The following is a 26,996-nucleotide window of genomic DNA, read 5'->3' as shown; positions in this document are numbered from 1 at the left end:
ATACTTATTATACTTTATAACTATTTCTCACCACTTGGTAATAACCTCTTTAGGATAAGAGCTAGGTGTTTATTTTTTATTAATAAGAATACTTTGGTGCAAAGGTTACTTTATTTTCCTTCTTTGCATATCTTCCATAGCTACATGATAACAACAAATAAAAGTGAAAAGTGGGAAGCCTCACAGTGGTATTTGTCCTATATTTCTACTTATTCCAGTTAAGAAGATATTAACTCTGTATTTGTCTAGAGTCAAGATTGCCAGAGTTGTATCCTATGCATTCCAGTCGTGTGCGAGACACTTCCTGTGGAGATTCACTAAGAAAATCAAACTCCTCATTCTCACTCATTCACCTAAACTAGACAGAAGGCTGACAGCGAGTCCTCCCCATGTCCATTCTTCCTGAAGCTAGTCACCAGTTCTCAGTGTTCCAGCTCAAAGTCTCTTCATTGACCTCTTGCTGCTATCTTGAGCTACTGCATCTGGCCCCAAGAAGACCTGTTGCCTTGGTTCTTCTGCTTTCCTCCTTATAAATGACTTCCACAAACTTAGTCAGAACCTAGAGATACTAATCACATTATTAGCATGCTTCAGTTCCTCTCTTGTCCAAGCATCTTGGCATGAAATATATGGGTCTCTGCAAGACTGTCTAGTTTCAACTCTTGCCTCTGCTGCTTCCTAGCTTTGTGACAAGAATAAAGCACTTTCTGTGTGCCTCAGGATGATCACAATGGGAAATAGCTCAAAGGTGTGTGGGTTTGTGTCTATGTCCTCATCGAATAAGTCAGTGTGTATAAAATGATTACAACAGTGCCTGGCACATATAGGCATTATATGTAGTCCCTGCTGTTACTGTTGTTTCATCTTGACTAAGTGTCCTCACTGTCATCTTAAAAAATTTACCTTCTCCCGGTCCTACTCTATGTTCTATATATCCATGTATGCATATGCATGCACATATACCTACATACATGTGCACACACACACACACAGACTATGCTTTAGCCATACCAGATTAACTGAGTGTTTAGGGAAATTTCACCACAGTTTCATGCCAATCCTTTCATTTGCCATCCCTTCTACCTGGAATTCCATCCTTTTAACATATATGACCATCAATTTTCTCTTAAATATTCAAATTTTGCTCAAGCAATTATTCTCCAAATTTATTTACCCTCTTGCCATTTTCCAACCTCCTTCCAGCATTGGACTGCAGGAGATTACTATGTTCCTGATAGCAGTTTACAGAAATGTACGAAGTATTGTTTTTCTTGCCAACCTGTGGATATCTGGAGGGCAGTGGCTTGTGTTTCACCCGTGTTGTATCCCCAGAGGTGTCTGCACATAGTAGCAGCTCAGATGTTTCTTGCTGGAATGAATGACTTAGTAATTACCACTTCTAGGTAACTCAAGCATTTTTTAAAAATGGGTATTTCAAAGAGAAGTCAAAGTCTTGAATCCAAGTTCCATTTCCACCTTCTTGACATGCTGTAACAAACCTTCCTCCTTCCTTTTCTCTTTTGTCCTCCTCCCTTCCTTTCATAAACACTTGCTGTGAATTAGTGATGTGCTGGTACCATGCTAGGCACCGAGGATACTTAAATTATAGGAGCATCATTGTCTTTTCCTTGAATACAATGAAAATTTAATTTTCAAATCCTTTGTATTGACTTAAGAAAAATACTTGTTCACCTAGCAAAATATAGTGTGTCTTTAATATGTTAAGAAATATACAGTCCCGAATAGACATTACATTTTCTGAATTCTAATGAAACTTGCCATTATAAAATAAATTTATGTTAAAAATGCTCTCACAACAGAATTCTGTATTAGGTTTTTTAGTCATTCAGTAAATTGCTATAAAATGAGTACTTTCAATGAACTTTATTTGATATTTTACCTAAGATTTTACCAAGAAAATATTGGGCTCTTTTTCTGATTGGTTATAAATATTGGGAAAAGAAATACAGAAGGCCGATCTTCAGGCCTACAGCTTCAGATTCCAGGTCTGGAAGGTTATCAATAATTTGAATATCTACCAGATTGGGCTTAAGACAAGGATCTGAAGCAGGGGATACGTGTATCCTTCTGGTCTCAGTATAAATTGTTGCAGTTACTGAATCATGTGTGAGCATTATTGGGAAGGGAGGATATTGCCAGGATGTGGGAAAGAAAAAAGTTACAAAAGTGACAATATCCTAAAGGTGCACATGGTTGTGGGAAGAGGACCTGCAGGTTCCATGCAGAAATGAAGTGATTCAACTCATGCAGATTCATTCTCACATGAATTTAGGATCAACCTGTGGTGTAATGCAAGGGAAGAAGATTCTGGAAGTACTTCTCAGTGATGATAGGCAAAAACATTACCTAACAACAATGTATAATCAAACTTTGGGCGTCGGCCTCAGACTGGGTGGGATGAAATATTTGAAGGACCAGGAGGAAGGTGAACAGAAAGCGCAACAAAATTTTATTTCTTTTTCTCTTTTCAGTTCCAAAGTGTTTCTACTCTACTCTAGGTCTGCAAGAAGCCAGATCTACGAGGTTTCCAATAATTCCAAATCCCAGGCAAAATCTTCTCAAATGCTTATAACTATTTTTTTTTCATTTATAAGGTTTTAAAAGTTTTTGTGTAATGGAATTATTATAGTATTAATCAGATATTATCTATTTTATATTGTATCATTAATATTTTATTAACCACATTAGTTACATAATAATCACACTATTCAAATATGAAAATATTCTAATGTATAATACAATTCATTAAGTTTACTATATATTTATTATCTCTATAGGACAAACTATAATACCAGGTGCTTTCTATACCAGTACAATTTTAATCTCTTTTTAACAAGAACAAACTAAGCCTGAGCAGTTAAGAAGGTGCTATGGCTGACTTGAACCTGGTCTACCCAAATCTAAGCTTGTGTCCTTCCTGCAACTATCATGCTGTAAATGATGACACAGGGGGCAAATACAGATAATTTTAAGATAATTTTGCATAAATTGATATTAGACCTAGCTGGAAAATTTCATTGAAAACTAGTGAATTTTTTTAAGCATACATTCCCTAATACTTCGAGATTTTCATGAAGGACAAACATCTTATACAAGCATTCCTTAATGCCAAAGTCACAAAATATATCAGATTATATGAAATTTTGTCCTGACAAATTTGTCAGCTCTTACAAAATTATAAAATATATAAATGGTAATTAAGATATCAATTGAAAAGGCAAAAGTCAGAATAGTATGATGGATTGCGATTGGCTCACTGACAGCAAGCTTTGGGGATTAGAAGAACTGGATTTAGTGTCAGCTCCATCAGTAATTAGGTGTCATCACCTGCGGCAACTCAGCTTGCCTCTCCTGGGCTTTTGTTTCTTCATCTGTAAAATTAAAGGGCTGTACTAGATGTTCTCTGAGGCTTCTTCCACCTCTAAAATTCTATGAGCCATAATCTTTAGAGAGTGCTGTTCTTATCATTATAACTTCTATTAGAAAAATAATGTCAGTCTACAAATCTGACACTACCAGCCGGAATTCAAAAGTACAATTGCAATTGCTGTCATCGACTGTGACAATATTGGTCATAGTATGTTAAAATGTTCTTTGGAAAGCTCCTTGAAGTAATTCAAGTGTAAAATAAAAATCACATACATCATGCAAAGGTATTGCTCCAGGCCCATTTCATTTACCTGAGACTTTTGAAAATTAACACAAACAATCCTAGAAAAAGTTGTGAAGATTGTTCTTTCCAAGCCTCAACCTCCTCTCTTCTTGGTGCCCTGAAGGTGCCAGTGCTGTTTGTCTATTTATATTATCTTCCATTTTTATGAAGATGGAAAGGTTTACAATAATTAGCCATTTGGGTTTATCTACTAATTATTTGTTAGAGAAATGGAAACTTAGTTACAGTGAAGTGTTACCCCAGAACCACATATTTGCGTTTTATGCTTCTCTTTACAAATAACATTATAAAGATTGTTTATGTTATTAATAGTAACTTTAAAAGGTAATATTCTGGTGGGAAATCATTTGCAGAGACGAAAGTCTGTGTATTCATCAGCTTACTGATATAGTTTGGCTATATTTCCACCCAACTCTCATCTCAAATTGTAATCCTCATAATCCCCACGTGTGGAGGGAGGGACCCGGTGGAAGGTGATTTATGATCGTGCTCTTCTCATGATGTTGAGTGAGTTCTCGTGAAATCTGATGGTTTCACACATGGCAATTCCCCTGAACTTTTCTCTCTTTCCTGCCACCCTGTGAAGGTCCTTGCCTCTCCTTTACCTTCTGCCATGATTTTAAGTTTCCTGAGGCCTCCCCAACCATGTGGAACTGTGAGTCGATTAAATCTCTTTCCTTCATAAATTATATAGTCTCAGATAGTGTCTTTATAACGCATGAAAACGGACAATACACTTACTTCTCCAGATTACAAGAAGGGCAGGGGTGGAGCTGCCCTTCCAGAGAGATCCAGTTCCATCAGGGCTCTCTCTTCTTATTACTTATGTCTTATGCCCTGTAGATATCTCTGACTCATTATCCCAAAGTTTTGCCGTTTCACGTGTTAGCCACTAGCCATGTGTGGCTGTTTACATTGAAATTCATTAAAATTAAATAAAAGTTCATTCGTCCCGCCCTTTAGTTGAATTAGCCACATTTGAAGTGTTAGACTACCTTCTCCAACAGTAGAGGACTTGATTGTCAGCAAGCAGTACTCATGTCCTCACAGATTTCTCACCGCAGGGGAAAAAAAGAAATATATATGTATTTTTTTTATTTTTTCATTTATTTATTTTAACCTTGATGGCAATGTTTTAAAAGTTCTTGGAAAGGATTTTTACTGGCTGGACTGGATCTTGTGCACAACGTTTGAACTCTCACGTGGTTTGGGGATCAGGATGAGAGAAGTGGCTGTCTGCTTCCATTCAGATTCCATGGCTAAAAACAGGTGCGGGGATAGCACACTTGGAAAGATGTACCTGTGTAATTTGCCTTTGGACCATACATTGATCTTTTTAAAAACCATTTATTTTAAGTTCAGGGATATATGTGTAGGTGTGTTACATAGCAAACCTGTATCATACAGGTTTATTTACAGATTATTTCATCACCCAGGTATTAAGCCTAGTACCCCTAAGTTAAGAGAGGAACGTTACATTGATCTTAAGTGTTACCACCGAATATGTTTTGACAAATACATGTACCCTTACAATCTATATATAACTATGTGCCGGTTAAGATAGAAGATTTCAATTACCTTGGAAAGTTCTCACATGCTCCCTCCAAGTCAATCTCAATCCCCCCACCCAGAGGCAACCACCACTGTGATATTTTTCATCATAGATTAATTTTGTCTATATATTTCTTTCACATGGGCACATATTATTTTATAACACAGTAGAGTATTTTAAAGCATACTTTTGTGTAGAGAAACTAGGGTGTGATTCCTGACTCTTACCTTAAATAGTTACGTCATTTCCCTGAGCCTCAGGTTTCTTCTAAGTATTAATAAATGTTGATAATAATAAGCGACCCTTTGGGTACTATGTTTATTACTTCAGTGAAGAAATAATCTGTATACCAAACCCCTGTGACATGCAATTTAGCCATATAACAAACCTGCGTGTGTACCCCGATCCTGAAATAAACGTTAAGAGTAAGTATTTCACAGGATTGTCGTAAAGCGTATGTGAGGCAAGGAATGTAAACAATGGAGTCATAAGTCAATGTAATGTTTGAAACAGTATATATGTTCAGCAAACGCTAGTCTTTATTATTATTATTATTATTTTATTTTTTATTTTTGAGACGGAGTCTCGCTCTGTCGCCCAGGCTGGAGTGCAGTGGTCGGATCTCAGCTCACTGCAAGCTCCGCCTCCCGGGTTTACGCCATTCTCCTGCCTCAGCCTCCCGAGTAGCTGGGACTACAGGCGTCGCCACCACGCCCGGCTAGTTTTTTTGTATTTTTAGTAGAGACGGGGTTTCACCGTGTTCGCCAGGATGGTCTCGATCTCCTGACCTCGTGATCCGCCTGTCTCGGCCTCCCAAATTGCTGGGATTACAGGCTTGAGCCACCGCACCCGGCCAAATCTTTATTTTTATATAATCACAAAAGTGTTAAGGTTCTTATTCTATAACTAACATTTAAACTCTCTCTTATCTGTAGCAGTGTGTAAGAGTTTAACTTTTGTATTCTCTGATCCAATGTGAAGAGGAACAATGGGTCAAGTGTTCCCATACTTTTAAAGAAAAGATCAGGGAGCATGGAAGGAAAGTTAAAAATGAAATTCCTAAAAATCAAATTAAAATGTAGCACTGATGATATTCACGTTCTTTTGATAAAATGTTTGAGCAATATCAAAACTGTAGAAGCGCATAACCCGGTTTTATGAGCCTTAGAGGAACTTTACAACAGCCACTCCTGAAGTTTTATTCTGCCAGTTTTATGGATGACTCATCACCGACCAGATTTTCAGTGAAACAGTTGATGATCTAAACCAGCCTCCTATAAAACAATTCTAGTACAAATCCCATTTTTACATAATGCACTTTAATAGAACCGCTGTTTTATGGAATGACAGTCACTGGATAGCTTGTGATTTCATGTGTTTTCTCCAGAGTGGGAGGCAGTTTCTTGCTTTGTACTCTGCTTTGAGCAAAAGGAAAACAGATTTTCTAGAGAATCAATAAGCATGGGAGTCTGTAAAAGAGGAGCAGGAGAAGAGTGGGTCTGCCGGGTTAGAGCCTGGCTTGGCTTCCAGGTGGGTCAGGCATTAGCCCTGTGGGAGAAACAGATGAACCCTGCAGATCGGTGGTTGCTTCTGAAACATTTGGCTTCAGGGAGTGCAGAGCAAAAGGAACAGGGTGTGCTGAGGCTGAGGCAGGGTTTTGAAGCAACTCTTTAACTGCAGCACCAACAAGGGTTCCGTCACATATAAAACCACTTTCTAAAACCCTCTCTAGTCATTATAAGAAAAGTCTTAGAATATATCTGATTTTAAAATATTAAGGAAGATGTGGAAAATGGATGTCATTCTGGCAGACGCTGATTGTTCTCCACTCATATCTCCCGCCTTGATCACCTCATCAACCACTGCCTAACTTCCAAGAGAAAGCCAGCCCCTGGCTTCTTGGCTTCCTTTCCTGAGGGTGCTCTCCTATCCCTGAAGACTCATTTGCCACCTTCATGACAGTCTGCAAGAGCCAGGAAATTAACCATCATGGAGCAGTCCTCATCGAAAACATCCAATGACCAATGGCATCGACATGTGGATGCTCATCTACATTCCCTTCCCGTGGGGGCTAGCTCAGAGGCGCCCGTTTCGACTTTAGCAACTGGCATCCCTTCCCTGTCTCATTTTCCCATAACCCCATGGTATTTCTTTCAATTCACAAATAAACCACTTGTATGAATCTTCATCTAAGAATCTGCTTTAAGAAGAACTCAACCTAAGACAGGCATTACCCAAATGGTAAGGTAAAATATTCTTTATCAAAGCAAATGCAATATCGGCTGAAGGCAGAGAACAGCTCTCACAAACCCCTCTGGCCTTCCTTTTCTGAAGTCAATAAGTTCAACAAATATTTATAAAGTGAGGCTTAAATATAACACATTTCCCCCAGATATTTAACAAGAGTAGAAATGTATAACAAGGTATTTCATTCCATACTGGAAGTTTAACAAATTTTGCAAAATTCCTTCCAAAGGCAAGTAAATATATATATATGTGTGTATATATATGTATATTTATGTTTATAAAATATTCATATAAGATAATATAGATATATTTTTTTTTCACAAGGTGACTCCTCTTTCTTGGAATGGCATTTCTGATCAATTCCATTAAATGGCAATTTTGTCAGAATCACTTATCTAGTGATGAGGTTCAATTTCGGAATGATTTTTAGCTTATGATGGTTTCGAGTTACCTTGAGCTAACCCTGATAAGGTGGATGGGTTAATTATATTTTTGAAGGAATTTTAAGACAGTAACATGTGTATGAAGCTCAATGTATCCTTCTTACAGGAAATGATATTTACCTTTAGTAGATTTATGATTGTACATTTGTTAAGATAATAACTTTAAGGAAAGGACTTTTTTAATGCAAATATTATTTTTTACAAGTAGCTTCCAAGTAAGTTGGCCGCTGGATTATTTGAGAGTTATGTATTAGTTTCACATCAATTTCGTCTTACTGTCAAAATTTTAAAATGTAGTTCAGGTTTACAAACCAGAAGATTCTATGCATTTATAGCTAAAAATTTGCTTTCCATGTACATAATATTTATGTATCTGTGACATGCATCATTTGATTTGATGCCTGCTTAACTGAAATGTGATGAGTTGACATTATCAAACTGAGCAGATTTTCTGAAACTTTAAACCAAATGTTCCAGGGTATGTTCAGAAGGATTGGCAAAGCAGGGGGCTGAGGGAGGTAAGGGGACGGTGCATAAAAGCAGCAGATGCTGTCACATAGGGTTAGTCCCATACTATCATTAAAATCCATTTGAGTAAAGCAGGTAAGTCAATTATCTTATATGAATATTTAATTATATTATTTCTATTAATGTTATTTGTCTGGGGTTATTGTTGCAATGCAATATAGCCTGTTTCTTAAAGGAATAACTCTGAACTTTACAACAATCTGAGGAAATTAAGACCTTTTAAAAAATAAACCATTATAGATTGAAGATTCTGAAACCTGAGCAATACATTTAATGATTCATTATAAAATTTAGGATCAACAGAATCTTTTAAATAACAGTGTTGGTCCTCAGTGTATTTTATTTCACAATTTGAATATTGTTCTGTACTGCTAAGTCATATTTCATATTCATTAATACAATAAATATTTATTGAGTGTCTTCAGTGTGCCATGCACCATCCTAGTGTCTGGGGTTGAAAGGCAAACAAGATGAACATGGATTTTCCCTTCTGGAAATAACAAAGCCAGGTATGCAAATGTAAACAATGTTGAATGGTAAGTACAATGACAATCACTGTATCAAGTGAGTATGTTGACTCCTGAACTGTATAGAACCCTACACTGAATGACTTTTATAATGACAACAGTTTATATTTAAGCATATGCTTTGCAAACAAAAGAGCATTTACGTGATCTTATTTAGTTCTTATCACATCCTTAGGAATTATGTATAAAAGTAGACCTGCTTATTGTGGGGCCTGAGTTTAAAGAATATGAGAGTCCTTTGAGAAAATGAATGCATTAATATTTTATTCAAAAATTTTACAACATACAGCAAGGCACATATATTGTGTAGGCACTTGCAAATGTAGCCTTGAAGTGTAATCTTTGTTGACTTCACCATGAAGCCTCTTCCTAGCACTGTTATTTTACCAACTTTTCGGATGAGGAAACTGAAGCCTGAAGAGTCAATGCAAATTTAAAATGGAAATTTAATCTATATGAAAAATCAATATAGAGTGTAGGCTGTTAGGTGGAAAAATTAATACTGTGGACCTCAGTAGCCGAATCCTCTGAATTCCATGGAAAAACAATGATCGCATCTTATTTACTAATTTAGTTCATTAAGACATTGGTTGACAGATGGCATTAAGCTATTTCTACAGACGGAAACACAAAGATTATGAGGTACTCATCCTTATTGCTAATATTTTTATCTGAATTAGAGAACATGCCTCGGGAACTGGGATATTTAAATTTAGTTCCCATTGGGTTACTTAAAATCTTCTAGCTCACAACTTTCTGATGAAAAGTGTTCTACTAACCAGAATAGTCATTCTAGTCATGTTATTTAATTTCCAGCATTAGGGTTGAATATATTACTTCATGAGTTGCCCAACATGCAACAATGTCACATATTCTGTTAAGGTAGCTAAAAGGAATCTGACATTTGATTGCTATTCAGTGTCGTCCTGTAGATAAATGACAAATGCTAGTGTCACTGAGTTAAGTAAAGTAGGTTTTACAATTTCATCTATTTAGTTTTCAACACTAATGTCTCCATGACATTTCACTGAGCTGCAAAAGACCAAAGGTTGATCAATAGCCAAGGCTTCCACTCAGAAAAGTGCACTGAGATTTATGGCTACCATAGAAGCAGAATTTGAAAATATAAAGAAAGCTTCTTTTAAATTTTGAGGTTTGCCAACAGAATTGGACATGTATTGAAATTTCACTTTTTAAAAATTATACCTTTATGCGCACATAAACAACTCTGCTGAAATGAAATTAATCTGGAAATGGCAACTTAGATTTATAGAAGCAAGTGCATTAAAAATTAATCAACTCCTCCCCAGTCCTTGATAAAATTCAGTGTTTTCCAAGGGCACTTCTACAGTAGCTGTCCAATGGCGTAAGGTGCTACACTGTTGAGAGCACTTTAGACTTTCAGACTGAATCAATGAGGAGCATTGTTAAGCACAAGACAACCCTGGCAATCATAGCATCTCATGCTCAGGTTAACTCCAGTAAGGGGGAGACATTAGCAGGCATCATCAAATAATTTTAGTCACCTAGAAGAACACAATGTACTGGACAGAAACCAAAGATCACCTATGAAGAGCGTTTTGTTTGTATCTATAAGGGCCCCTTTCCCTAGACATGCTGGAGTGATCTATATTTTCTAACTGTAATTCATTCTACTTCATGACCATTCTATTTACCTATTCATCACCCTGATGAAGTTGAAATCTTCTCATCATTCAAACTCAAACTCAAATTTAGTTGTTCCATACATGGCAAAACTAGATGTCTTAATTGCTATACTAAAATGTAATTACTCATAAAAGAACCCGATAATATTATGACAGAATACTCTGGTTAATTTGGAATTTCACTGGTGCTCTTTCAACAGGATTCATGACTTTGGGAATCTAATGCTCAAAATCATTGTGTGCCCAGATGATTAAAGGTAGGGTACATACCTGGGCTGAACGTTCTGTGCCTGTTGGATAATTCACCATCTTAAAACAGGGACACGCCAGACTCCCAATTAGGTCAATCTAGCAAGGGTTCTGTTGTTTTTAGCATCCCCTGGACCAATGGTGAATGTTATGTCTTCTAGCCACATCTATTTAGTAAGTCAAATAGTTCATGGAATCTTAGTAGGGGTTTCAAAATAATGTACTTCAGGCCAAACCACCTCACTTTAAATTAGAAAACTGACCCCCAGTGATTGTGTGTTTCAGACACTATTAGTTGAATATACTCTGCAATCTGGATGTATTTTTAAGAAGCTCTGTATATTAAACTATAGTATCCCAGATTTTTAAAAATATTATTTTGCTTTTAGAAAATACTTCTTATCAGAATCTTAATATACTTGAATGAGCATTACAGCATGACAAAATATAAAATTTCAGTGTATGAGTCTGATAAGATTTTAGCAGTTTCCACAGAGCAGAAAAGCTGTATCTATCTATTGATGAATTATTATTATTCATAGCCATTCTGTGATGAGTAATTTTAATATACTTAATTAATAAACTTGAAAAATATAGAATTTGTCTTTATATACTCTATAGTTTAACAGTTATATACATATAATTTTCTAATATATATACATACATATACTCTTCTTGAAAATTCTTCCCTTAATAGCATTACTGTAATTTTAGAATATTTACTAATAATACTGTTAATCTTGAATAAATAACATATAAATTCTAGGTTTGTTGTCTCTACTTTATAGTATTTCTTCATGTTTAGCTCACTAATTCTGAAGTGGCCAAGCTGTTCCAAAATAGCTATTCACATTTCTGCTAGTTTGTGGTCAAGTACCTTTATGGAACTCTAATATTTTAGGGTAATATCTCTTTAAAGATTCTGTAAAAATTATTACAAAGTCATCATGACAGGAGCCAAAGCACAAAACTGTTACTAACATGTGGAGTAAGGAAAAGAAAAAAGACACCTAAATGGGCCTATTATAAAGCAAAAAGGGAAACATTAAAAATACAGCATTAAAAGACTAATGTCACCTTCACAAAAAAAGTGAGCACTTACTAACTTTTGCTTGGTAATGGTAATTGATTTTACATCAAGGTAGTGATTAAGAATTGATATTTGAAAGGTAGATTTTTCTTTCAAGATTTTTACTTTAGCTAGAAAATTACACTTCTTTTGAAATTGCCAGGGGAAAATTATCATCATCCTAACTTAAAACTATATTTTTTTCAGATGTCTGAAGTGAAGGTCAACGTTATGCACAGTAACTGATTTCCTAATCTTTAAGCAACTTACATAAAGTACATGGATGAAGCTTTTGGAATGAAATCAACGCATTTTTATTTTGCATTGTTTGGTGCAAAGGGCCCTAGAATTGTTTGCTGGTTATATGTGGTTTATGTTTGCAAGGCCTCTATCTAAGTCAACACATAAAAATCTGCTTTCATTCTTCTTTCTTTTCTCCAAAATCAACATTCAATTCCACTTTCCTCTCAGGTGTTTTGTTCCACTATTGAGGCAAAACGTTATCTCAGGGTAGTTGATTGGTTCTTTATTTAGGTTTCTTACCTTAAAACAAAAGTGTGTGGAAATGAGATGACCATCCAGGGTTAGACAAATGTGACTATGAAAAAAGAAAAAAAAAAAATGAAACAGTCTTGTCTGTCTTACCCCACAATCCATTCACAGTGCAACAGAGAACTTGGCCCTCTTGCCATTAGACCAAAGTCCTCTGGTAAACATTAGAATTCCATCAGTCTTGCAATGGTTAGTGGGGATAATAGCTGTATTTTTCTGATAAGATATTTATAGGATTACTTGATTTGTTACATAGGTATAGCCTGGTAACCGGTGGTGGAAAACTATATTAACAGTATACTCAGGCCAGGGGCCACGGCTCATGCCTGTAATCCCAGCACTTTGGGAGGCTGAAGCAGGCAGATCCCTTGAGGCCAGGAGTTTGAAACCAGCCCAGTCAACATGGTGAAACCCTGTCTCTACTAAAAGTACAAAAATTAGCCGGGCGTGGTGGTACATGCCTGTAGTCCCAGCTGCTCAGGAGGCTGAGGCAGGAGAATCACTTGAACCCAGGAGACAGAGGTTACAGTGAGTCAGGATTGCACCACTGCACTCCAGCCTGGGCAACAGAGAAAGGCTCCATCTTAAACAAACAAGCAAATAAAAACAATATATTCAGATTTTCCTTAAATGATTTAATCTCACTTGCGATCTCCTCCTCCACTCCTATAGATAGCAAGTGGAGAAGCTTAAATCGAACCAGGTAATAAGCACTGGCTGAAGTCTCTTTTCATTTAATATTCTCAGATTTACCCCTTCTCCCTCTTTAATAAGAAGTTCAAAGGGCATCTGTGATCTAGTCACAGGGAGGATCAGAGAGAGGGGCCTGTGACCTCAGGCTGACCCAGATGAACGGCTGATCTCATCCACCGATGGGCACTGGCAGCTCTCAATGGAGGCATGGTTGATTCAGGCTGTTCCTTGGTTTATCTGCTAGTGCTTGCCGTGGAAATATGACAGTGGAAACTCTGGTTCATTTTCTAGTACTCAACAGTGCTTCCAAGAAGCATTAGCTTGTAAGTGAGGGTATTTCCCTTTGAAACCTTGACCTCACCTGGGGTTTCGGCTAATCACACACCCCTGTTGGACTAGTCATGGCTTCATTTGGTTTGACGCTGAACTCTGAATAACTTTCAGAGTTAGTCTCCCAGTTCCTTGGAAACCCTTTGTGCAGGTTCCCCTCTCAGATCTGCATTCAATTTATGAGCACGCCCCTCCCCTCTCCCACTGCATTCCTAAGGACACACAGGGGTTCTCCACCCCTTCACCTTACATAAGTGTTGTGGGCCATTCTCTGATACCTTCTCAGGAACTCTTCCTTGCTAACCACATTCACATTTACTTTTTTTTATTGTTTTGCAGCTACTGTAGCCAGTCAGTATGGGGGACAGTCTATGAGGTTATTCTCTTCCTGAAACCAAAACAGAAAACAAGAGAAAATATCCTCCATTTGAAGGGTTCACGTTTGCCGGGGAAAATATCTCAGAGAAAAATTAAAATACACCATTTTAGTATCTCTTCTCTTCCAAATCATCCTATGTGTTAAGTGCTTTTGTGTACTTCATCACTCAAGTCCCACACAGTCTTAACAGGAAGACAGTCATCTTCACTTCACATATGGTAGCACTGAGGTTTAAAGAGTTTAGGTAACCAGTCAAAGGCTGCAGCATGAGCAAATTTCCGGGCAGCTTTTGAATTCAGATATTGTAACTCCAGAGTGCTTATATTCATCATCATCTAGCAATGCCTTTTTGTCCAGACTTATTCAGAATGTCTATTAAAAAGATGAAAACTTTGGGTATTTAAAAACACTAACAGATTTAATCTGGGGGAGAAGGGAGGAGGTGGGAATGATATATTTGAGAACAGAACCTTCAGGCATCTAGAGGAGCACACACCAGCCAGGTCATGTACAGTAAGTTTTCTTCTTGTTGAAATGCTCAACCTGTTGTCCAAGATGCTTTATTCTTCGCCTCAACAACTCACGCAACGCATCCAATTTCCGTATTTTCTGGATTATTCTATCCATATATTTATGTTTACAATCCGCCTTCATTAATGGTTTTATTCATTAAAGGAAAGCTGTTCTATAGATAGAAGTTTTACTAAATTCAGTTTGAATTAATCAATTGATTTTATAATTATATTTTGGATAAATTTCCCTTTATTTCAAACGTTTCCTTTATTTTAGGTGCTAGCACACAAATCCTAGATACTGTACTTTTACAATTGACTTTTGTAAAAGATTTCTAATTTATTCTGTCTGCAGCAATGAAGCAAGATCATCTATAAGCATTCTTCTTTAAGGTATAAATATTAGTCTTGTGAACTCAAAATTTCATGAAATCTAAAGAATATTTCAATGGCATCTATAAAAGTGCAGCTTTAAAATCACAAAGCTGGGCAAGGTCTCAACCGGCCTTGACACTTTAGGACTCTTAGGCTTTAGGCAATGGACTAGTTGAGTTCAAAGTGATAGCTGATGTTGCATAAGAACAGGATGATTCAGGAAGCTGAAGTTAAGAAGAGATCCAAGCTGAAGAAAGTTTTGCATGAGGTGCCCATAAGAGACCCAGAGAATCCTGTGGCTAGGGAGACAGCCCACTCACAGGGTTGTCAGTGAGGCAACCTACCTGTTTCTCAAGCCAGTCCTGACTGGGACTTGTCAAGGGCCAAGGGAAGGCTGAAGTCTTTTCTAGTTGGATTTTAAGACTAGCTTTGCACCTCATATGGCTCATTTCCAGGTATTTAAATGGTGATAGCAAAACCTACAGAAAGAGGCATCAAAGGAGCTCAAGTTTTAGGGGTTCACAATGAAACCCCTAATTCCTCACTTTGGAGCTGTTATATCCAAACAGCATAAAAGGCTCAAAGGTGGCTAGTGCCTCCCTACATCATATAGGTTACTTTTCTTTATTACTTTGTGATGTCTTTAGAAACTCAGACTGGGAGACACCAACCATCTCAGCAGTGATTTTTATCTTGATGTGTCATGAAGATGTGGACTAGCTTGAGGCCCATCTCAAGAACTGACTTATAATGAAGTTTGAAATTCCTGTATATTATATTAAGGAATGAAACACAGAGCAGCAAGGGCAATGACAAGCTGCGACCATAATGGCTGTGTCCCAACTCTGTCCCGGTGTTTCATGTTCCAGGAGAGAATAAATAATTTAATCTTCATGAGCCATCAATTCTAGTCCTCCTTCAAAAGTCTGGCAATGGGCCCAGCTAATTTCATTTATGATGTGGACTTTTTTTTGAGACTGTGAGTTTTCAGAAAGTGAAAAAGGGCAACCATTATCTCATTATATGAGTGTGTTTCTCTGTTTTTTTTTCCTTCCAGTAATACTTTATTGATTTATTAATCAGCAAGAAATCAAAGGGTAAGGACACGCCATTTCCTCATTAATTAGTCATAGGAACAAGCAACACTAATCAGTCTTACTTCAACTATAAATAATTAGTCTTTCAAAAGAAATTTCTCTTGACAGAAGAGAGTGAAATATAGAAATTCTGTTACAGTTTTTTCCACAGGAAGAAAACTTACATATTGAGTATTAAGTTTTCCCAAGATTTAAACCTTGGGAAATAGATAATTCAGGAAATAACTTTTAATGCCTAACAGTTTTTATTCATAAATTAAAATAGTTACTTTGTCATCAGCTAACTTTTTTTATATACTCAAACACCACCAACCTCTCCTTCAAAGTAAATGAGTAAGTAAATAAGTCTGCTAAAGTGAGATATAGTATGAATAAGAACATACTTTAGGAACTAAAAAAATTAAGTCCTACTTATGTATTTACTGAATTGTGGTAACTGTTTCTACATTAAAACAGCTTTTTGTTTCTATTTCATTTCTTAATGGTATCTCTAGGGTAGAAAATAATCTGGCAGAAAATACGCTAAAATTTTGGGCTTTATTTCTGCTTAAAGTTTAACAAATATTTTTCTAACTCTCAAGTTCCTGTTACTTGTTCTCATGTTTTAAGTTCCATCAGAGATTTTAAAGTAATTTAAACTATATAATGCAGACTTTTATCTAATCGCTATTATTAAAATATCTCTACATCTTTTAGAACAAAGGGAGAAACCAACAGCAGATTCATTTAACTGTCTACCACTCTTTCTTTATTTAGAATGTTTTTGCTAATCACCATGCCTCAAAAAGTGCTTGTTACATGAATGAGTTAAAAAAAAAAGGTCCTGTTCTGTTTGAAGAAAGCATTTTGTAACCTAAAAAAAGTTGTTGTCTGACACATTGTTATGATTGATAAATGAAAAGAAGGCGATTGAAAGGATTCAACTAAAACTGATGAAAACCAAACACCGCATGTTCTCACTCATAGGTGGGAATTGAACAGTGAGGTCACTTGAACACAGGAAGGGGAACATCACACACCAGGGCCTATTGTGGGGAGGGGGGAGGGGGGAGGGGGAAGGGATAGTATTAGGAGATATACCTAATGTAAATGACGAGTTGATGGGTGCAGCACACCAACATGGCACATGTATACATATGTAACAAACCTGCACGTTGTGCACATGTACCCTAGAACTTAAAGTGTAATAATAAAAACAAACAAACAAACAAAAACTGATGGAAATCTAGTCGGAATGTAGTATGTTATTTGTGTAATGTTATCTGAAAGAAGCTAGATAAAATTTATGGAAACCTACCATACACCAAGATATTATTTGTATGATGCTTATTTTAAACTCAGTACATCTTGAATGGAAAATATTTTAATTCCCATTTAAGAAAACCAAGTCTCCAAGAGAGTAAGCGATTTAGATAGGATTTAAATGAATGTCTTTCTTATTTCAATTCCCATTATTTTTCACTGTACTGCATGATACATTTTACTAGGCTACTAGTGATGGATTGGTCTAAAAACTTTAAAATTCCAATTACATTTGTAGATATATGGGGTCACAATAAATTAGAATGAAGGCTGTGAATACCTTAAAAGCCTCTGCTAGAAAGGACAGGTAAGGTTTGATTTTTTTTTTTTAGATAGATTTTGTCAAAGGCACTTGGTCAAGCAGGTTTTGGGTGAATATTTGAGGCCAGTGTTGTTTTTTGAGAGCTCTTACCTTGAGATCATTACCAACGAATACTTGGCATTAGTTAAGGAGTCACATACTCTATGAATAAAAATTGCTGCAAAAATAGCATAAAAGAAACAAAAACCTAAATGTGTATTTTGATGGTAGACTTAAAAGTACTATTAATTTAGTGAATTGAGAAAAATATAAACATTTAAATGGAAATAAAATTCATGCCGTTACCATACAGCATCATGTTGATGATTAATTTTTATCTGAAAGTGTTGTTGTTGAGGTCTGGCATTAAAGAAACACCTGGATATGGACTGGTGAATTGCATTTTAATAAGTTGTGTATTTCATGTTTTTATGCATTTCATCATTTTAACCTTGCAGTACAAAATCATGTTGACCAGAAACACCTCTTTAAAGTACTGCTTATAAAAAGAGAAATGGTGCATTATATTCTTGACACTTAAGGTCAAGTACTAAAGATGCATTGTATATTAATGTATCCAATATATCAGACAAGAAATTAATGTCTATCCTCCCTTTTGGGTCTAGACTACTTTATAAACCTATTTTTACTTCCTTCAGATTGATTAATAGTATCCCAGAAATACTCTGTCCTAACAGCATCCAAGACAGCTTCGATATTATCTATGAATCATGAATGAAAGAATTCTCATTATATTTGAAACGATACATTTCAGAAATTGAAAATAATTTCATGTATAGGTTTCAATAAGCACAATATAGTATGTTGTTTTCCTCTATCAATTTATTCAAGGCCAATGATTAATTATTACAATTTCTCCTGAATTATTTAATGGATTTTCCCACTAAAAGTTTTGCTGGAATGGTTCAACACGCTCTTTCTTTAACAGCATACATTAGTTTTAACAGCTACGATTGACATTCACAACACAAACTTGTGTTATAATTTTTGTCATCTGGGTCAGTGATTTTAATCTGTGATATGTCCTTGAAAAACAGTGTTGTTAATAATGTGTAAAATATGATAAAACAGAATTTCGCCTAAACCAAACACAAATAAAATGCTTTGAGGTCATTACCTTCTTTATTAATAGGATCCGCATAGGAGCCTGCTTTTTCCTGGTTAAGTTCGCTATGTTGGTGGCCTCATAGAGAATCATTACTGCTGTGCTCTCCCAGGGACAGAAAGAATAAAACTTCTGTCTATCACTCTCTATATAAAACTTAATCCTAAGGAACAAAAAACATATTCCTGAAACATATTTTCACTCATCTTAAATATAAAATATAAAGTCTCTTGAAACATTCAAGTTGCTATGTTAGACTTTTAATAATTACAATATATATCCTATGGCTAAATTCATTCAAATGTAAAATTTCACTTGTAATTTACTCCATAGGGAGAAAAGTGTATGGTCTAAGTGTGGGGAATTATTTATTTTTCCCTAGAAATCAGTACTTTTTTATTATATACTTTATTTCTAATATCTTAATTTTTCATAGTATTTTTCCTAAGTGATTTTACTTTCAAAATTGCTAAAGCACTATATTAAGGGTTCTGAAATGCAGAAAGAAGTAATGGGGCACTATTAATAGTTTTTACTCTCCTAAATTTTGTCATACTTACACATTTTTTTAAAAATCCACTGACTTAGTTTCCAATGTTCGACAGTTTCTAGAATAGTCTTTGACTCAGAATACATAAATTTGTTTATCTGAAGTGGTTCTGCTCAGCAATTTAATAAATTGTGCAGTCTACAGAGAATATCATTAATTATGTAAAGACTGATGGGGATTCATTTACTTGGTTTCTTTCTGAACCACTTGACTTGTCTCTGTTTAATTAAACAATAATAAATGTGATGGTAGGGAGAAACTTATGCTGTCAGTGAACAATACTAAATATGTTCCTGGAATAGAGAATGGGATTCTAGATGTCTTCATATTTAGACAGGAAATCACAGGAAGATAATTAAAACACTTGCTTACTTGCCTACATCTTATTGATATGTGTCTTCAATCATATTTCTTAAGTCTCCAGTTATGGAGGACACTGTGAAGGCAAATTACATTCAATGCCTCCGCATATTCCTTTATTTTATCTCTTGGAGAGTTCGTTTTATTTTAAGGAAGTAGACTTTATGCATTTTATATAATGTTCCCATGTCTGGCTTCGATTTGAAAATATGGCGCTCTTTACATTGCCTGTCCCATTACACGGTAAAAATAGGAATATTAAAATATTAAAGCCATTTAGCTGAAGGGTGGGGCAGTTAGTTATGTATAATAACCAGTTTTAAAAACACTGGGGGATGACACAATTATGAGCTGATGTTTTTAATATAAATTATAAATGTAGTTTAAATATCTAAGATATTTTAACTCTATGACTGAAATATTTGAAAAGTTTTTACTATATGATCCATGACTGTATTAAACCACCACCAACAAAGGACTGGTGTGAGAGAGACTCCATACAAAGATAATCTATCAGTTTTCTGGGTTTTGGAATTTGGGCAATTTTTATAACCTTTCTACTGTTGTTTCTCTTTGTAAACTAGGCACGTAAATATCTACTTTGGAACAGATATAATGTATATTTACTCATAATTGTGACATATGCAAGGCACCCATATCAGTGCATATCAGAAGTAGCTAAAAAAAAGATATGCCTATTACAATTCCCATTACACTCTTTCCTCTGATTATATGTTTTAGGAACAAGTTTCGGCGCTAGAAGTCAGTAGAAGCACAGAACATTCTGATCACTTAGAGACAGTATTAAAAGATCTCTTAACTCATTAGTGGATTGATATTTAATTTCCAATTTAGAGTCTGTCATTTCTTTTCTTAAGATATTGTTGGCCCAACTAATCTTAGAATAGATAACTTAGATCTCCTCTGAGATGTAAATAAAATAGTCCATAAAACAAAGTTTAACAAGAATTTTCCCCATAGATATATTTTATTTAGCTGAAAGGAAGTCCTTGAGTTGATAGTAAGTCAACATGAATATATTAAAATTCATGCTATGATGCCATCAATAATTTATTAAATAATTGAAAAGTCATATATGCAGTAAAAGTACAGTATATAAGTTATGAATTAAAGGGATTCCCCCAAAAAAATCACAATTATGCTTCCATAAGCCAGATTGGTCATTTTCAATTTCAGAATTTCATGTGTGATTTTATTTTTATATATATATATGTGTGTGTGTATATATATATATTTATTCTTCATCCCCAGTTTTTGGCATATGATTCCTAAAATCCTTGGAATCTTCAAAGTAATACATTTTGTATGCTAATGAGTTGACTAGTAGACTGAGAGCTGGCAGCCCCTTAGGTAGCTTCAGGATGGGGCTATTCACCAGAAAAACCAAGGCAGGATTAGAGGGTTGGGACTTTCTGCCCCAACCCACCCCTGGGGGAGGAGAAAGAGGATGAAGGTTAAGGTGATCAGCAATGGCCAATGATTTAATCAATCATGCCTTTGTAATGAAACCTCTGTAAGAACCCAGAAAGAAGTGTTTAAAGAGCTTCCAGATAGTCAAACACTTGGGGGCTTCTGGAGGGTCCTGGAGAGGTCATGGAAGCTGTACACTGCCACCCTCATCTCCTTCCCTGCCCATCTCTTCATCTGGTGTTCACCAATATCTTTTGTAACTTCCTTTGTGATAAACAAGTAAGCATAAGTGTTTCCCTGAGTTCTGTGAGCAGCTCTAGTAAATGAACTGAACCCAAAGGAAGGGTTTATAGGAATGATTTGTAGCTCATCAATCAGAAACACAGGCAGACCAACCCAGGGCTTGCAGTTGGCTTCTGAAGTGCTGGGAGGAGGCATTCTTGAAAACTGAGTCCTTACCCTGGGCTCTGATGCTAACTCCAGAGGGATAGTGGTAGAATTGAACTGAATTAGAGGACAGTCAACCTGTGTCTGCTGCAGAATTGATTGCTTGCTTGATGTGTGCGGGAAAACCCAAGCTCGCTTGGTCACAAAAACCTTCTGTGTTGATTGTTGGGGTGTAAGAGCATGGAGAAAATTTGTTCTTTTACAGAGATGAAAACAAAGCAAAATAGAACAAAAAACTGTCGCAGAAACTAACCAAAGGCTTATAGCTCTAAAGTGTATCAGAGAACATAATTTACAAAATAGTTAAGAGGTTTATATATTTACACATCAAAATATGCTTACTGTATGAAGTCCAAAAAAATAGGAAAAGAGAATGGATTCAAATTCCCACTACGAAAGACAACTGTTGTCAATGATGTAATTATTTCTGGCCCTATAATGTACATTTTCTGTAATCATAGTTGAACTCATTATTTTTATGCAGTTTTATATGATAACAGTATTAAACATTACAGCAGATTTCATTTGTGTATTATTATAAATATTTTATGAATGTAATTTTAATAGCTACATAACAGTATATCTAGTAGCATTTCATATAGTAGACATTTTATAGTCTGTGCCGTTGTTCACCATTATTAAATATTTTGGTTATTTAAATTAATTGTCATAAACATACAGCAATAAATTTGGGGGGGCATAGGTTTCTATATAGTTTGGAGTGCCAGAAATGGGATGGCTGAGTCAAGGTGAGATTTTTTTTTTTTTAACGGCTCTTTATACACAGGCATTAAGTTTTTTAACATTCCAATTGGAATTAGATAAATGTGATATTTTCTACAACTAAATCTGAGAAATTCACTCAAGAGACTGATCTAGTTTTATCCTTGAGAGGAGATTTAATTTTCAATAACATTTAGCCATCAGTTAAAAAAAATCTTGGCTGAAATCAGATAATATAGGTTATGAATAGTGACCAGTAAAAAAACTCTTCTACATTGTTACTGGTATATTTTCATGTAACTATGTGGCATGAAAATATACCAATTTGCCTATGGCAACTCAACTGTGGCAACTCAAAAAGGTAGCTTGATGTGATGTGAGCCCCTAATAATCTCAATTAGCAGCCTCTCCAGACAAGCACAGATAAGGACACAGTCTAAATGAAGACAATGTGTTTTATATACAAATGAGAATGTCACTCATCACCATCAGGACCGTCACCCCTAAGCCCTACTATGTGGAAAATCTGAAAGCCACAAGTGACTTTTTTTGTCTATTTGATTTTGGTTTTTTGTTTTGTTTTGTGTTGTTGCTGTATCACTAACCTTACTACAATTGCTCTAAAGAAGACTGACTGTCCAAAGATATTATTTTATTGTGTGTTTCTCTAACTTGGCATAGTATGAAGTTGACAAAGTGATTTGTGACCAGTTAAATTCAGGAGTATATTTAAATGTATTTTACAAAGTATTAACTAAAGAAACACTGTGTATGATTCTAAACACAATTTAATTGAAGGAATATGTCAGTTTTCAGTTCTTCCTTTATAAGTATTTTTCCTGATTCACACACACACACACACACACACACGTGTGACATTTAAAAAAAGTTCTGTTTCATTTGGACTTTTTTCTTCTTTCTGGATATATTGATCCTCTTCCTTTGTGTTATCATTTTCTGCATTTAAATATGCTGGAAAATCTAACAGTAAACTTGTGGAAGGTAAGGCTAAGTCTTTGTCTATATTGCATTAATGCATCTTGAACATCCAGCAGAGCAATTGGCAACGAGGGATTGGCAATAACCATCTCTGAATGGATGAGTTATTTTAATGTGATATTCTCATTTTTTAGGATACTTAGAAGTACTTTCAGATATTTCGACCTGTTTCATATAATTACTCAAAGTTCCCCTTAAGCGCGCTCCTTGCTGATTGCGTTCTATGACATCAGGCTTCTCCCCCAGAAAGCTCAGATAAGTGGTAACAGGGTGCTTCACTTTTACACTTGTTAGCTTTTTTTTCTTTTCATTAATACTAATGTTTTATATATTTGTATGTTCTCACTCATTGATACCATGAAAAAAATTGCATTTCCCTTTCTACACAGCTGAAGTTTTTGCTGAAGTCTAACAAAAATACGGAAAACCCCATTTTGCAGAAATACAAATCTGATGACAACTCTTGAGAAACAACCCAAGACATCCCTTTCGGTTTCAGTAATTTAGGGTCTGTTCCTGTTGAAACATTATCTCAACCCAAATTATCCAGGCTACAAAAACGACGACACCAAGAAAACTTTTCATTAATTCCTTTTTACCTTTTCAACTTCTTTTTTGGTTCTATTCTGAGGCCATACTCAGTATTACCTTTTTTACCATGCAACTTCTCTTTTGGTTCTATTCAGAGGCCGTGCTCAGTATTATTTGGTAAAGGAACAAAGTCTGTGCTTTTCCAGAAGCAGAAGGGTTAGAAGATGTAATACAGAGTCATGTGTTACTGAACGATGGGCTGCATTTTAAGAAATGTGTCCTTCAGGGGATTTCATCATATGAACATCACAGAGTGCATTTATGCAATCCTGCATGGTATAATCTACTCGACATCTAGGCTATATGGCATGCCCTATTTCTCCTAGGCTATATACCTGTACATGTTACTCTCCTGGATACTGTAGACAACTGTAACACAATGGTAAGCATGAGTGTATCTAAAAACACAGAAACAAAGAAAAGTATGGTAAAAACACAGTTTTTTTGTTTTGTTTTGTTTTGTTTTAAATACAGAGTTTTGCTCTGTCTCCAGGCTGGAGTGCAATGGTGCGATCTCAGCTTACTGCAACCTCCGCTTCCTGGGTTCAAGCGATTATCTTGCCTCAGCCTCCCGAGCAGCTGGGACCACAGGCATGCACCACCATGCCCAGCTGATTTTTATATTTTTAGTAGAGATGGGGTTTCACCATGTGGACCAGGATGGTCTCAATCTCTTGACATTGTGATCCACCCGCCTCAGCCTCCCAAAGTGCTAGGATTACAGGTGCAAGCCACCATGCCAGGCCGGTATTATAATTTTATGAGACCATCCTTGCACATGTGGAAGTGGTCCATCACTGAAACATTGTTGTGAAGCACCTGTGTCTACCTATATTTCAGTTTATAATGGCTCTAGTCTTGGAAAAAGAAAAAAAGTAGTCATTGTGTATATGTTAGGAAGATTCTATTTCTTCACACTACCAGAAGTTGTCACTCGTAAATTGAGATATCCTTAGAACTAGTTTTCGGACTTCATTGAGTGGGATTTTGAGGAAAGAACTGAAACGTTTTGGATTAGTTTATTTTAGCTAGCCACTGCTTATGGTAGGGGCAAGGAAGAAAGACTGTTTTTCAAGCATAGAAACAGAAATATTAAAATTTCAGCTCATGATCTTTAAGAAAAGCAATGACAAGTTGTGTGTAATTTTTATTAAAATGTAAATGAATTATTACATTGTCACACTGATTCTACATCACCTTTCACATCTTCAGTTTCTTCCTTCTACCCTCTCTAATTTCTCTATTGACCTATAGCACTGAGTGAAGTAGACACCCTTTAAAAGGTGGTGGTAAAGTGTTTTCAAATAGAACATTTATTTTTATGGACACAGTAAATTATTACAGCTGAAAGATTTGTACACAAATAAGAAGGGACAAAGCACGATATTTTCCTTCCAGTCATGTGCAGTGATAAAACTACAGCCATAATTATTTAATGCCTGTGGTAACTGATCTTATTTGTCATTCTCCGTATGTTATAGCAGGTGCTCCCACCTTGATCTCTATCTTTGCTTCTTATCCTCTCCTATCTCATTTGTTCCTCTGTCCTGCCCTGTGCAATCTTCTTTTGTACCCATTCCTACAGGCCCATTCCTATGACTCAGCCTGTTGATCTGTCTCAGGTTCTTAGTCCCTGACATCTTGGATTAGTGCATTATATTGATTTCAAGTAACCAATTCTATCTGCAGTTTCTCCACTAAAATTCAGATTAATATTTCAAGATATAATGACATCTACTCCATTTGCTGAATTCTATCTCTCAGAGGTTATTGTGTCCCCAAAAAGTAACAGAGATGGAATAATTTTTAGGCATGTGTTAAAAGGAGAATTAACACACATACTTGATGATCAGGTGGATATTAATAAGAACTTACAGTTACAATCATCATTATTTGGGGAAGGAGATAGTGGAAACTAAAGGGGTCTTGGAAAAAAATGGACAAACATAGATACAAAGAAGATGATGTATTTGGTTGTGTTGACTAAATGAATACAGGGTAGAGATTAGTGAAAGGTAGTATATGTTGATATATTAAGACAGTTCTTGAAAGAATAGATGATTCTGGAACTTCAATGTATACTAATAAAAATGCCAAGAAATCAATGAAATTATTATCACTAAACATGTTCCTCATCAAAACACTACCTTGGAATTCACACACAGCACCAACGATAAAACAAACAAACAAAAAAGTTCTATGCCAGTCTAATTTTCCTTCTTACTAAAAGCACTATAAAAACTGAAACTTAGAATATAAGAAAAAGGATTTCAAATTCGACAACATTGCAGGAATTTTTATTAGAATGAAGACAAGTTGAGATCTTACACACTTTGTATAAAATTTAAGATAGAAGATGTAAGATGATATTGTAACATAGATGGTTGGATGGTTTGAAAATGAGATACGTGAGAAAGGAACATAAATTTAAGTATGTTAAAGCTAATAAGACTGCCATTTCACTAGCAACACCCAATTAAACAAATGGGAGGCACAAATCCTAGGGGATACATAGAGATTAGAATACATCTATTATTTTGGGACTCAGGCTTTCCATTTTCAATATAATGAATAAGTCATTCACTTTTGAGTTAATCGTTCCAGTCATATATCTATCTATTTGACACAACTTTTGAAAAATCAACACATTTTCTGAATCTTAAATTTATAATTGACATTTTAGGGAAGACTGTGCTCAGAGAATATATCACTTTCCTTATATTTCCAAATTGAACCAACATGGGGTATATTTCTGAATTGTAAGCAGGAATATTAGTGATAATTGATGATATGGTTTGGCTGTGTCCACACCCAAATTTCATCTCAAGTTACAATCCGAATTGTCATCCCCACATGTGGAGAGAGGGACTTGGTGGGAGGTGATAGGATCATGGGGGCAATTTCCCCCATGCTATTCTCATGATAGTGAGTGAGTTCTCATGAGATCTGGTTGTTTGATAAGTGCCTGGAGCTCTGCCTCTTCTCTCCCTCCTGCTGCCATGTAAGACATGCCTTGCTTCCCCTCCCATTCCATCGTGATTGTAAGTTTCCTGCAACCTACCCAGCCATGCAGAACTGTGAGTCAATTAAACCTCTTTCATTTATAAATTACTCAGTCTCAGGTAGTATTTTTACAGCAGTGTGAAAATGAACTAATACACCTGAAAACCTCAAGAAACCAATTTTTAATTTGAGACATATTTTTAAAGTTTGAAAAACTCTTTTATATGTAATTTAGTGCTAGAAAAAAGA

The 26,996-nt window shown here is 35.7% G+C and overlaps 1 protein-coding gene and 1 long non-coding RNA gene across 2 annotated transcripts in view; both read right to left on the bottom strand.

The window, feature by feature from the left end:
* CNTNAP2 (contactin associated protein 2) overlaps positions 1 to 26,996 on the bottom strand; it is a 2,242,274-nt gene that overhangs the window by 2,143,098 nt on the left and 72,180 nt on the right. The gene's annotated exons all lie outside the window — the stretch shown is intronic.
* On the bottom strand, positions 12,754 to 24,156 carry LOC140709720 (uncharacterized). The gene is made up of 2 exons (XR_012090455.1): positions 18,656 to 24,156; positions 12,754 to 13,939 (listed from the first exon to the last, which is right to left on the bottom strand). It is a non-coding gene; the product is annotated as an uncharacterized lncRNA (long non-coding RNA).

Source organism: Chlorocebus sabaeus, chromosome 21 (genome assembly GCF_047675955.1).
Source record: "Chlorocebus sabaeus isolate Y175 chromosome 21, mChlSab1.0.hap1, whole genome shotgun sequence".
Lineage (NCBI taxonomy): Eukaryota > Metazoa > Chordata > Mammalia > Primates > Cercopithecidae > Chlorocebus > Chlorocebus sabaeus.
This window is presented reverse-complemented; position numbering and strand designations above follow the sequence as displayed.